Below are 14,528 nucleotides of genomic sequence, written 5' to 3'. Positions count from 1 at the left end.
GGGAATTTTAACTAGTTATTCTGTTTTTGAATGGAAGCATGTTGAAATATCTTCGTGTTTGGTTCAAGATCTTTTACTTTATAAAATTTATACCTGGTGCTTTTAATGTCAAGAATACAATTATATGTATTTCTTTTCTATCTAGCATTTTGTCTTCGTTCCCTATTCAAAATGTTAAGCCACTTAAATTGCAATTTCTTGGAGCTATTGCTCTCCTGACAGCCACATACTAGTCAGACTGTTGGAGAGTGAGATTGATTGGTTTGGAATGTGTTGATTTAGTATGTACATATGTATTTGGTCTCTTATTCTCATTAGGGATGAGTGTGTCTTATGAAACAAGATGGTCATATAAAACAGAACAATACATGAAAACTTTGTGGAGTACCTGTAATTAAGTGTTGAAATTGAAAATGTTTTCCAATCTTCCAAATCTAGTAGCTTTCCATATTATATTGTTCTAGGGAATTGCTGAATTAATTTAGTCAATGTACATGCTTGGGTGGCTGGAAACTTAGTACCGGTTATGGAAGAATAATTGCTTTGGTAGTAGAATGGTGCTTGATGCTTACATTGTTAAATAAGTGACTTCCTAGTGTTAGAGGAGAGTGTCTTGATCTTTATGATTCTCATTGACTGTCTGTCGTTATTCCTACAATGATTTATACGATGTCCTGGTTTTTTTTTTCCTTGTATGTAATGAATTTGGCTTGTCCTGATTCCAAAATTTCCTCTGTTATATTCGTTTGGTACCTTGGATTTTTGGCACTTCTTATTAGTATATATCCAGTTCAGTATGTGTCCTATGCTGAGAAAGACAGGAAGTGGTTATGTTGGCCAATATTAAATTAATAATTGAGCAAGCTTATGACTTGGGTGAGATATTGGGTTTATTTGAATCCAGTTCAGTATGTGTAAGATCTTCTACCTTGCTTAGATGAGATCTAGTCTAGTGATTTACATCACAGATTTGATCCAGTTCATGTCTTTTTCTTCCTTAAATTTTCTTTTCTCATTCTTGAACTGCAAGTCAGATGCTGGTAGGTTGTATTATAGGCTTATAGCTATCCCTGGATGGTGGTAAATATCTAATAACATTAAAGGTCTCTTCTTTCCCCCTCTTTTTTTAGGACCACAACCGGCAGTGAAGGAAAGAGCTAGCGCACTAGGTGCGGTTGCCTCAAAGTCTCAAACCGGACAACATGAAATCCGTATGTGATGTGATGGAAACTAGAGGTGCTTAAGCAATAAAAGCATCTCCAGCAGTTTCAGCAAATTTTTGTACTGTTTGGAGAATGAACGGTGACATTTAGCTTTTACCTACTCACTTTTTTAAATACACTTCCAACAGATTCTCTATCCCATTCTCTATCTCATTTAAATATTATTTCTTCATTCATTGTTTATTCTTTTTTTAACAACTATATTTTTCAATGAGAAGTATTATGTTCACAACATTTTACGTAATAGTTTTACAACAAAATTTATGTGGAAAGTTGTTACTAGTTCTAATTTGAACCCACCACTGAAATTATTTTTTTACTTGCCAATATTAATTAATAACAATCTGTTACTTAAAATTTATTATGAAAATATTGTAAAACTATTGTGGTAATATTTTTCAATTAGGATTTTTTTATTTTTTTTATTATTTTTCTTCCAACCATTTCATTTTCATCCACATTTCCTTTCATTTTTTTCTTTTTTCTTTTTCTTGTTTTTCTCCTCCACACAAGTGTCCAGCCCCCTTCTTTTTATTTTCTTTTTCACCTCATCAAGAACATTCCAGCATCTCTTTGCTTCACATCAGAGAAAAGAGAGAGAGAGAGATCGGCTTGTCGTCCTCCAACCGCTCCAGCCGCTGCTCCAACGCCGCTCCAGCATCTCCACCGCCACTGGGTCAAATCGGCTTGTTCTTTCTTTTCTTTTTTTTTTCTTTTCATATTTGCTTGTTCTTATTCAACTTTATTTTAAGAATTGGATTTTGTTTTGTGTTTGGATTAATTCTTTTGCTTATGAACAGGTCTCTCTCTTTTTTTTTTTTTCTTTTCTTTTTCTGATTTCATTTGGTTTATGAGAAAAAAAGAAGCAACAGCAACAGAGTGAATGACAGGAAAAAAAAAAAAAAAAGCAACGGAGAGAATGAGAGAGAAAAAGAAATATGGAGGAGAGAGAAAGAATTAATATAATAAGTAGTTGTTCTAATATTTTATTCAAGAAATTTCTGATGGGCCACTGTTCATTAAAAAAAAATTTTGAAGAATAGAGAAGCTGCTGGAGCATAGCATAAACAGTAGAGATTTGGAGCAAATATTCTTTATATTTTGGCTAGCATTGATTGTTGGAGATGCTCTAAGCAGTCCATATTTGGCTTATCTTGATGTATTTATTTGCAAACAAGTCAGCTTTTCAAATTTTTCTCTAGTACTATTCATTTACAATTCTGGCTTCTGTAGCTTTACAAGCCTTGGGATGTGCCACACGTGTATTTGGCTATGAATCTATGATAGAGACCAGATTTTTTTTCTATCCTTTAACTATTGCTTTAATCTTATCAAATTGTATCTACGTACTTGTTACTTTTGTGGCCCAGTTGTAGCTTTTATCTTATCAAATTGTATTTACTTATATGGGCTCCTTATCTTATCAAATTGTTTTTACTTATCACCCCAATCTTTTTGTCTTGGATTTGGTACACTTCACTTTTTGTTTATGATTTTTCATCAGCTGAGTACATGTTTGAGTACATTTTTCTTTAAATCATTTTTGAGATAATGTCATATACTTATATGCAGCAGCAACAATTTTGTACCCATTAAAATTAACATTCAAACTTAGGAGCAATGGTAGAAACCTGACTAGAATTCCAAAAATTTTAAATTTTAAATCTTAAATTTTAAAATTAAAGTTATTATTTAAAAAAAAAAAAAACCAAAAATCGGGTTCAATTTAGGACTAGGTATCTATGGGTAAAAAATCCAGGTAACAATCAATTATGGGTGCTAATTGGGTTTTTCACCAATGGTGGTGTTAGTGCAAGCATAAGCTCTGCCACAAGAGGGCTTGAGAGAATAAGAAAACAGAGAGACCCTTGAGATAGAAGATGGTCACACCGGCAAGCACTGCCGATAGTGGTGGTTGTGCGAGACTTGGTGGCTGCTTGCTGTAGCCATGGAGATTCGACCATGGATATCCCACAGAAAGGTTTGGTGAAAGAGAGACTTTGTAAATTGGCGAAGGTGAAGCTAAAGAGAAGAGAAGAGAAGAGAAGAGAAAATGGAGAAGGTGAAGAGAGAGAGAGAGAGGTTTTGGAATTTGCAGCACATTAAACGCCATTTACATCTCAAATTTGAGCTGCCTATTCCCAAATTTTGAATTTCATTTCACGAATTAACAAATGTTAGAAACTGATGATGCTGGAAATAAGACCACCAGTGAGTCACACGTTCCTCGTACGATCGCAAATGGCACCTGCACAACAAAAAGAAATAATCTAGCGGGGGGTACCGGTGTGGTACCGGCCAAACACCCTCCGAAGGTCAAGTTAGAATTATTCTCACTGCTCTAGAGTGCTAGAGAGGGTAAATTATGCGTACCGTGGTTTGTGAGGGCGCTTGGGTTTTTATAGTAGCGAGGGCTGCCCCTCTTTTCCTTGGAGTAGAAGTCTTTTCCTTATAGGAGTCTTCTTGGGCGTATTTTACGGGATTCTTTCCATATAGGAGTCCTTAGGTTTCATGAAACGTGGGGAGCAAGTTATTTACTTGTACACGTAAACGTGCAGAACAATGCTCCATAGACTGATGCCGTCAGTTGATGTTACCCCGTCAGTCTACGCTTATCCCGTCAACATTAGGACGTTCAGCCCTATGTGTAGTTCTTTTACTTCACGTCACCGTCAGCCTTGGAGGAATGCTGACGGCAAAACCATCTCGTCACTCTTGTCAAGTCTGTTCCGTCACCTTGGTCAAGTACGTTCCGTCACCCTTGTCAGGTCCGTTCCGTCACCATTGTCAGCATAATTTTATCCTCATCACTTGCCCCCTACTCCATACCTCCGTCAAACTCTGTACTGACGGGTTATGGAGTTTGTTTTCAAAAAAGAAGCAAAAATATCATTTACGTGGATCTGTGCATTTAATGCCTTGGACAGGTGGCTCGTTCCCATTGGCTTCACTTCTGACGAGACGTCGCTTCGTCTTCTGCGCCATTTTTTCCATATATAAACAGCGTTTCCAGTCATTTTTCACTATTTCAATCTTGCTGAACTTGTGGAGAGACAGACCGTCGCTCACCTTTCGTCAGCTTTACTTCCGTCAGTTTATCCGTTGCTGTCTCTAGAGCCGTCCAGAAGGCTTCCATACCGGTAAGTTTTCATCCTCTCTTCTTCCTTCTTTTTCTTTTTATTTTTGCCTCATTAGTGAGGCCGTCAGCCTAGGTACTTAGTTTGAACCCGTCACTTGTAGGTAGTCAGATGTCGAGTGACGCGTCTTGTGACGAGTCGTCAGTCCGCGAAGGAGCGGGCTACGACGAGACCTTTGGTTCTGGAAACGAGTCAGACTTCTCCCTCCCGTCAGAGAGAGAGTCGTCAGCCCAATCTCCTGACGGCGATGAGAGTTTTGCTGAGGGAGATGAGGATGAGGGAAGAGGGGATGAAAATGACGGGGGTGGAATGGATGTTGACGGAGAGGATAGTGACGGGGAGGAGAGATCCAGTGAAGGAACCTCGGAGGGTACCGTAGATAACCGTCCCTTCATTCTTCCTGAGGATTGGGCCATCAACAGATTTTTGCCTGGGATGAGTGGTAAAGTTTTTAGGGAGTTACGTGTTCGTTATCAAATCCCAGACCACATCCCCCTCCGTCTCCCTAGAGAGGGTGAGAGGTGTTACTCCGGGCGGACAGCGGACGTCGGCATGTATGACGCCATGTTTGCTGCGGGCCTGAGGTTACCGTTGACGGCTCTGCCCCGTCAACTAGCTGACTTCCTTGGAATATCCGTCACCCAGGTTGCCCCAAACGCCTGGAGGACTTTTATAGGAGCTGAAATCCTGTGGGGCAGCTTTAGTGGAGGGCACCGTCAGCTTACACTAGGAGAATTTTTTTATTGTTATAGGCCTCATCACATTGCCTCGTCTAAGGGGACTTATCATTTTAATGCTCGAGAGAAAGGGCTACGGTTAGTGTCAGATATGCCTGATTCAAATAGGAACTGGAAGAGTAGGTATTTTTTCGTTGAAGGGACGGACTGGGTCTGCCGTCAGGATGAGTGGGCGACGATGCCCCATGGTTACTTTGACAATACCTGGGCCTTTGTCAAGGATTCAGGTTAATCCCGTCACCCATGAGGCTCGTGCATTTTTGAGGCGACGGTACTAACACTTGTTATTCTTTTTCAGCTTATAGCCGTCCGCATATAACTGACGAGCAGGAGGAGTTCATCCAACGGATTCTAGAGATCCCTTTGGAAGACCGTAAGTGCAGGGATTTGATCACCCTTGACACCCTCCATTTATACTGTGGGGGCCCAGATCCGTCAGCGAAGCTTGTAGGTTGGAAGAGTTTGCGCGACGACGTGAGTAGACTTTTATTTTGCCGTCAGTTTTATTCTTTCCGTCACTTTTCCTAAAGTGTTTTCTTTGTGTTATAGAGATGGAATCTGCGAAGCAAAGGATACGGGCTACCGCAGCTCGTCAGAAGGAGGAGAGGAAGGCCAAGGAAGCAGGGGGGGAAGCCTCGTCAACCCCCACGGCCGTCGCTAAAGTGGCGAAGAGGAAACCTGACGGGAGTGACTGCCGTCCATCAAAAAAGACTGCCGTCACTCCGTCAGACGAACCATTGAAGGAGAAGTCCCCTCCGTTGTCTGGCCATGGCGCGGGAAAGGGGGTGATGACTTCCACTGGTCCCGTCAGCGAGGGTCTGTGCCGTCTCCTAACCCATAAGGATTACGCCGTCGGGGAGGTTGAATCTCTGATAAAACCGACGGACATGGAGCCCTGTGATCAAGTGGGGACGGAGGATTTAGGGGCGTCGGCCCTCTTTGATCTCTCCAGGGTAAGTTTTTCACATTTTTGGGTTGAACATGCCGTATCTTGTTTTGGTGTACTTTTTATCTGACGGATACGCTCTTTTAGGCCTTGGTTCGTGTCAAAGCCCTCCGTGACCGTTGTGTGGCGAAGGAGGGGGTTGTCAGTCGAGTTCGCAGCCACAACAAGAACCTGTTGAATCAGCAGGCTCAGTATAAGGAAGTCGTCCGTATCCTTAACCAGGAGCTGCAGGAGGTTAAGGATAAACTGACGGCGGTCAGTGGCGAGAACGTCAAGCTCCAAGGAGAGGTGACGGCTCTGGAGGAGAAGTTACAGACGGCGGGGGCTGACGCGATTAGAGACTTCAAAACGTCGCAGTCTTTTATCGACTCATGTGGTCAGTATTACGGCACTGGGTTCGATGACTGCCTTCGACAGGTTGCGTCGGCCTTCCCGAAGCTGGACTTGTCTGGGATTTCAATGGATGATGGAGACGATGTCTCTCTTCAGCCTGAACCTACTCCGGAGCATGACGGCTCTGTAGTCCTGGCTCAGCTTGCTGCTAATCCTACAGCTTCAGATTCTCCAACCATTATCGTGGATGTCGAAGACCATCATGCTGACGGCAACCCTGCTGACGTTCCTGCTGCTTAATTATAGCTATGTAAAATTTTTTTTGGAAATAGTTGTAATCTTTAGACGGTTTTTTGGAGAACAGTTGTAATTTTTAAACAGTTGTAGTTTTAAACAGTTGTAATGTTTAAGTGCCTTTGTCGTTTATGTACGTATTTCATTTCCGTCGTTTTTATCTTTTTATTTTAGACGAAATTGTTGGAAATTCCCGTCTGCTTGGGATACGTCAGCTCTTTAAACTGTTGAAAACCCCGTCAGTTTTATGACCGTCGGTTTACAGCTTTTGGTCGGTCGCACCTTTCTTAAATCGTCAACCTCTTCTGACCGTCGGTTTATTTTGACCGTCGGTTTACAAGTGTTGTCTTTTGACTTCTTTGTTGGTCCGTCAGTTTTGAGGATCTTGTCCCTATGATGGTCACTCCATCTCATTGGACCGTCAGCCCTTTAGCTTTTAGCCTTTTTGGGCCGTCAGTTTTTAGGCCTTGGCCTTGGATATAATTTGACATCGTTTTAGGCCGTCAGTTTTTTAGGCGTTGATGTCTTTTGACATCTTTGTCGATCCGTCGATTTTGAGGATCTCGTCCCTATGATGGTTACTCCATCTTATTGGACCGTCAGCCCTTTGGCTTTTAGCTTTTTTGGGCCGTCAGTTTTTGGCCTTGGCCTTGGATGTCTTTTGACATCGTTTTAGCCCGTCAATTTTTTAGACGTTGATGTCTTGACATCTTTGTCGATCCGTCGGTTTTGAGGATCTTGTGTTGTGGACTTAGTCGTCCTAGAATATGAAATTAGTGAACCATAGAAAGAATAAATCCTCCAGTAATTTCTGAATAAAACTCCTCTTATTGGCATGCATTTAAATAAAGGTAATTAAAACCGAATCCTGCCCTTCGGGCTAAAAAGTATTTGTTGCAAGAAAAGAAAAAACTGAAGTAAATGATAAATCCGAGGAGTAAAATTAAAGTTTGCTGGAGTAACAAAAATAGGTCGGTCTTCAGGCTACCGCTCCTATTGGTAATACTTCCGTAGGTGTTCGGCGTTCCATAGGTGTGGTAGCTTCTGTCCTTCCAATGTCTCTAGGTGGTAAGTACCTTTTCTCTGCCACGATGTAACTCGGTAAGGTCCCTCCCAGTTGGGGCCGAGTTTCCCTTGAGTAGGGTCCCTAGCGGCACCCATGACCTTTCTAAGAACAAGGTCTCCAACTTGGAAGTCTCTATGTCGGACTCGAGAGTTGTAGTGTTTGGCCATGCGGTCCTGGTACCTGGCGAGCCTTTGTTCTGCTGCTGCTCTGATTTCGTCCACCAGGTCGAGCTGTAGTCGCATAGCCTTGTCGTTTTTGTTCTCATCATGGTTGTGCACCCTGTAGCTTGTGAGTCCAACTTCGGCTGGGATAACTGCTTCGCCATCGTATGTCAGTCGGAACGGTGTCTCTCCTGTGGGCGTCCTTGCCGTTGTCCTGTATGCCCATAGTATACTTGGCAATTCTTCGGGCCATATACCCTTTACCCCCTCGAGCCGAGTCTTGATGATCTTGAGCAAGAATCGGTTCGTGACTTCGACCTGTCCGTTAGCTTGGGGGTGGGCGGGGGAGGAGTAGTGGTTTTTTATCCCCAATTGCGAGCAAAAATCCCGAAAGGGGTCGTTGTCGAACTGTCTCCCGTTGTCCGAGACAAAGACTCTAGGAATGCCAAACCTGCATATGATACATCTCCAGACAAAGCTCCGCACGTTCTTTTCTGTAATCGTTGCCAAAGTTTCAGCTTCCACCCACTTCGTGAAATAGTCGATACCTACTACCAGGAATTTCAGCTGTCGCACGGCTGTAGGGAATGGTCCCATAATATCTAATCCCCATTGTGCGAACGGCCATGGGGCTGTCATTGGGGTCAGCTCTTCGGTTGGTTGTCTAATAATATTGCTGAACCTTTGGCATTTGTCGCAGGCCCTGACATAGGCTTCGGCATCCTTCTGCATGGTGGGCCAATAATACCCTGCTCGTACAAGCTTGTGTACCAACGATCTGGACCCCGAGTGGTTTCCGCAGATTCCTTCATGTACTTCTCTCATGACGTAGTCTGCCTCTTCCGTACCCAAGCACCTCAGATACGGTCAGGAGAAACCTCTCTTGTACAGGACGTCTTTTATCAAGACGAACCTCGCCGCCTGGACTTTAAGTTTCCTTGCAGCTTCCTTCTCGTCTGGTAAGACCCCATTTTTTAAGTACGAAACTAACGGCGCTGCCCAGCTGCTGTCGGAGCTTATTTCCTGCATGTTGCTGAGATCTATTAGCGGGGAAAGCTGTACAAAAGAGAGTACATTACCAGGGATGACCATTTTCTCAGCTGAAGCGGCCTTCGCGAGACGGTCGGCTCTCTCGTTCTCTTCTCTGGGAATCTGGACGACTTTGGCTTCTAGGTCTCCCACCCTTGTCTTTACTTCGTCAAGGTACCTTTTCATCTTTTCGCCCTTGCAATCGTAGTCTCCGTTTATTTGGTTAGTGATGACCACTGAATCGCAGTAGATGACTACCCTTGTGGCTCCTGCTGCTTTGGCAAGGTCAAGCCCTGCTATTAGAGCCTCATACTCCGATTCATTGTTGGTGGCAGGGAAGTCGAGACGGACCATACATTCGATGGTGTCTCCTTCGGGCGATAGTAGCACGATGCCGGCCCCTGCGGCTTGCCTGTTGGACGATCCATCCGTATATATGCTCCATTGAGGGGACTCTGCTGCCCCCTTGTCTTCCCCATGAGTGAACTCAGCTATGAAGTCGGCGACGATCTGTCCCTTGATGGCGGTTCGCGGGCGGTACTGAATGTCAAATTCGCTCAGCTCTATGGCCCACAGCGCCAATCGTCCCGCGGCCTCAGGGCTGCTCATCGCCCGTCGCAAGGGCTTGTCAGTTAGGATGTTTATAGTATGAGCTTGGAAGTATGGTTTGAGCTTACGGGCTGCCGTGACTAATACGAAGGCAAGTTTCTCCATGGGGGGGTATCTTTCTTCGGCACCGTGAAGCGCTCGGCTTGCGTAGTACACGGGTTTTTGCACCTTCTCTTCTTCTCTGACCAGGGCCGCGCTAACGGCTGCGGGGGAGACAGCTAGATAGAGGAAAAGTTCTTCTCCTGGCTGTGACGGGCTTAGCAATGGCGGGGAGGAGAGGTAAGCCTTCAATCTTTCGAATGCTTGTTGACATTCGTCAGTCCACTCGAAGGATTTCTTCAATGTTCGGAAGAAGGGCAAGCATTTGTCCGTCGCCCTTGACACGAACCTATTCAGCGCCGCTATCTTTCCATTGAGGCTTTGCACCTCCTTCACATTTCTTGGTGGTGCCATATCCATAATGGCCCGGATCTTGTCCGGGTTTGCCTCGATTCCCCTTTGAGACACCATGAATCCCAAGAATTTTCCTGCCGTTACTCCAAAGGCACATTTCCCCGGATTGAGCTTCATGTTGTAGGAGCGAAGAGTGTCGAATGTTTCTTTGAGATCTCCTAGATGATCTTCCTCCCTTCGGCTTTTGACTAGCATGTCGTCTACGTAGACCTGGACATTCCTCCCAATCTGTTGCGCGAACATTTTGTTCATGAGCCTTTGGTACGTTGCGCCCGCGTTCTTCAGGCCGAAGGGCATGACCTTGTAGCAGAATAGGCCTTGGCTGGTCACGAACGACGTTTTTTCCTGGTCGGCTTCGTGCATCCGGATTTGGTTGTATCCCGAGAATGCGTCCATGAAGCTCAGCAACTGGTGTCGGGCCGTAGAGTCTACTAGGACATCAACCCTGGGGAGGGGGTAGCTATCCTTGGGGCAGGCCTTGTTAAGGTCGGTGAAGTCCACACACATCCGCCATTTCCCGCTCGCTTTCTTCACCATTACTACATTTGCTAACCAATCGGGATAGTACACTTCCCTAATGAAGCTCGCTTCCCGTAGCTTTCTGACTTCCTCTGCTATGGCTCGGTCTCGCTCGGGGGCAAACACCCTCTTCTTTTGTCTGACGGGTGAAAAGGCGGGCGACACATTCAACTTGTGCACCATGACTGAAGGATCTATTCCTGGCATATCTTCATGACCCCATGCGAATACGTCTCGATTGCGTCTAAGGAAGGTTATGAGCTCCTGACGGACGGTGGGGTTAGCGAGCGTCCCGATTTTGGTTGTTCGGCCAGAATCAGAACTGTCAAGGGGTATCTCTTCTAACTTCTCAACCGGCTCCGTTACCGTCCGGTGCTCTTCTATATTTAAAGCCTGAACCTGATCCTCCATCTCCATCATGGCTACGTAGCATTCGCGCGCGGCCATCTGACTCCCGCGCAGCTTCCCTACTCCGTAGTCAGTTGGGAACTTTATCATCAGGTGGTAGGTGGAGGTCACTGCCTTCCATGAGTTGAGTGTGGGTCGCCCGAGGATAGCGTTGTAGGCTGATGAGCAATCAACAACCAAGAATGTCACGTCTCTGGCTATCTGTTGGGGGTAATCACCCACAACTACGGGTAAGGTGACCGCGCCCAGTGGGAATACTCGACTCCCGCCGAAGCCAACAAGCGGGGCATTTGTTGGGATCAGTCGCCCCCTGTCGATCCTCATTTGCTGGAACACGGTGTAGTATAAGATATCTGCTGAACTGCCATTGTCGACCAGGACCCGATGCATATTGTAATCTCCTACACGTAAGCTGACGACGAGTGCGTCGTCATGTGGATGGTGAAGGCGTCGTGCGTCTTCTTCCGAGAATCCGATTACGGGACCTCCTCTTCGTGTTATCTTCGGCACGGCTCCCGTCAGTTGAACATTTTGTATCATCCGAAGATAGGTCTTGCGGGCCTTCTTGGATGACCCTGCGGCGGTCATCCCTCCTACGATCATCCTTATATCCCCAATTGGGGGCCTTGGTCGCTCATTATCCCGTCGGGGGTGCTGGTCTTGCGCGGGGGGATCCGCTCTCTCCTTGCTAACGAATCTCTGCAGCTTTCCTTGTCTGATAAGGGCTTCAATCTGCTGCTTGAGGTCATAGCAATCAGCTGTGTCGTGGCCGTGGTCGCGGTGGAATCGGCAGTACTTATCTCGGGAACGTTTGTTGGGGTCACTCTTCAGCTTTCCTGGGAATGTCAGCGATTCCTCGTCCTTGATCTGCATAAGGACTTGATCTATCGGGGCTGTTAGCGAAGTGAAGCTCGTGAACCTTCCCCCTAGGGGCTTAGGGCGTCTTTCGTCCCTTCGGTCCGCGGTTCTTGCCTTCTTTCTGCTTTGGTCCTGCCGACTGTCTTCCTACCGTTCTCTTTTTCTAGGCCTCTCTTCCCGAGCTAACAGTGCATCTTCAGCGTTCATATACTTTGTGGCCCGATAAAGTACTTCTGACATGGTTTTTGGGTCATTTTTGTATATGGAAAACAGAAACTTGCCCTTCTTCAAACCATTTGTAAATGCCGCGACAAGTATCTTGTCGTCAGCTTCGTCGATCGAGAGCGCCTCTTTGTTGAAGCGGGAGATGTAGGCTCTTAGAGTTTCGTCTTCTCTTTGCTTCATACTCATCAAGCAAGCCGTAGACTTCTTGTACCGATGGCCTCCAATGAAGTGTGCGGTAAACTGAGCGCTGAGTTCTTTGAAGGTGCTGATGGAGTTTGGTGCCAGTCGACTGAACCAAATTCTTGCCGCGCCCTTCAGCGTTGTAGGGAAGGCCCTACACATGATGGCGTCCGCTACTCCTTGAAGGTGCATTAGGGTTTTAAAGGTCTCCAGGTGGTCCAGTGGGTCCTTGACCCCGTCATAACTGTCTATCTGCGGCATGCGGAACTTACTTGGTAAGGGGTAGGAGTTGACGGCGGCGGTGAACGGGGAGTCCGTTCGGTTGACAAGGTCGTCAAGGTCGCTTGATACTCGTCCCTTGAGAGCATTCATCATAACCTCCATTTGTTCCTTCATGGCTTGCATCTCCGCGAGAACGAGTGGCGGAGTGGTTTCCGCGAGGGAGGGGATGCTCGTGTTCTGTCGTTCAGGTTTGCTCGGGGCGTTGCTGGCCTGGGGTCCTTCCTGGTTTCTCCTGTCAGCGCTGGTTCCTTCTTGCTCTACTCCTTGGTTGTTGGGAGTTGCATTCTTCTGTCTCAGTTGCTCTTCTAGGTCGTGATTTTGTTTTGTGAGGCGCTCCACGGCGGCGGCGAGCGTCCTCACCTGTCTTTCAAGCGCAGTTGTAGGAGTTTCTTCTTCTTGAATGTCGTTGGTGGTCGCCATTGAGCGAGTGAGTACCATGTAACTCTTTTGTCTTGGAAGCGAGAACGTGTTAAAACGGTTCCCACAGACGGCGCCAACTGATGATGCTGGAAATAAGACCACCAGTTAGTCACACGTTCCTCGTACGATCGCAAATGGCACCTGCACAACAAAAAGAAATAACCTAGCGGGGGGTACCGGTGTGGTACCGGCCAAACACCCTCCGAAGGTTAAGTTAGAATTATTCTCACTGCTCTAGAGTGCTAGAGAGGGTAAATTATGCGTACCGTGGTTTGTGAGGGCGCTTGGGTTTTTATAGTAGCGAGGGCTGCCCCTCTTTTCCTTGGAGTAGAAGTCTTTTCCTTATAGGAGTCTTCTTGGGCGTATTTTACGGGATTCTTTCCATATAGGAGTCCTTAGGTTTCATGAAACGTGGGGAGCAAGTTATTTACTTGTACACGTAAACGTGCAGAACAATGCTCCATAGACTGACGCCGTCAGTTGATGTTACCCCGTCAGTCTACGCTTATCCCGTCAACATTAGGACGTTCAGCCCTATGTGTAGTTCTTTTACTTCACGTCACCGTCAGCCTTGGAGGAATGCTGACGGCAAAACCATCTCGTCACTCTTGTCAAGTCTGTTCCGTCACCTTGGTCAAGTACGTTCCGTCACCCTTGTTAGGTCCGTTCCGTCACCATTGTCAGCATAATTTTATCCTCATCAGAAACAGTCATAGTGGTAGGAAAGCTGATGTAATGCATTTCAAAACCCATGGCACCCTCTCATTGGTTGGGGACTACTAAGAATTTATCGTTGGAGTATTTGGAGAGAAATGAATGCCCGTATTTTGAAGGAGATGAGAGATCAATTTATAACTTGAAGCAACTATTTTTCCAAACTCTTTTTGAGTGGACAAATTTGAGTATTTTTACTTTTGATTCTTTAGTTGATTTGATTGGTTTGTTATTATTTTTATGCGCCGTAGTTTTCATTGTAGTGTCCTTATAGAACACTGCTGGCGTGCTTTGGTTTTTGTGTTACTTTCTTTTTTAATTAAAGAAGAATTACTTATTTATCAAAAAAGATCTCAAACCAATGACTAATTACTTATTTAAAATAGCTTGGTTGATGAAGTAGAAAATTTCACACTTGTTGGTAAAGTTTCTCGGTTATTTTGAGTGAACAACCTAGGTAATAACAAGAATCTCCCCAAAAAAAAAAAAAAAAATCCTAGGTAATAACAGAGTCTCCCAATTATTTTATGAAATAAAATATATAATGGTTCTTAAATAAGTTGACTATAATTACACAATTTGTGAAAACACCCATAACTTTCTATTTAATAAAAGAAAAACATAGTAGACCTTTGTCAACAAAGAAAATGTACTTATTACATAACTATTTAGCTACAACTTTTTTTTTTTTTTTTTGAGAAGATATCCATATCACTTTATGTACAACCTTTTATTTTATTCTATCATAAAAACTAGAAACACACGTATATGTATAATGAATCCACTTCCCATTGTTGTTGTGCGAACCCAAAATATGGCCAATGGGCTTGACTTATACTTAGACTCACAACTTATTTGTATTGTGGGATTTGGGTTTCTTACCATGGTTAGTTCTTTGCCCGGAGACCCAGTTACACTCACTCTTGTCTTTACG

The sequence above is a fragment of the Quercus robur genome, chromosome 1 (assembly GCF_932294415.1).
Source record: "Quercus robur chromosome 1, dhQueRobu3.1, whole genome shotgun sequence".
NCBI lineage: Eukaryota > Viridiplantae > Streptophyta > Magnoliopsida > Fagales > Fagaceae > Quercus > Quercus robur.
Note: the sequence above shows the minus strand (reverse complement) of the source record.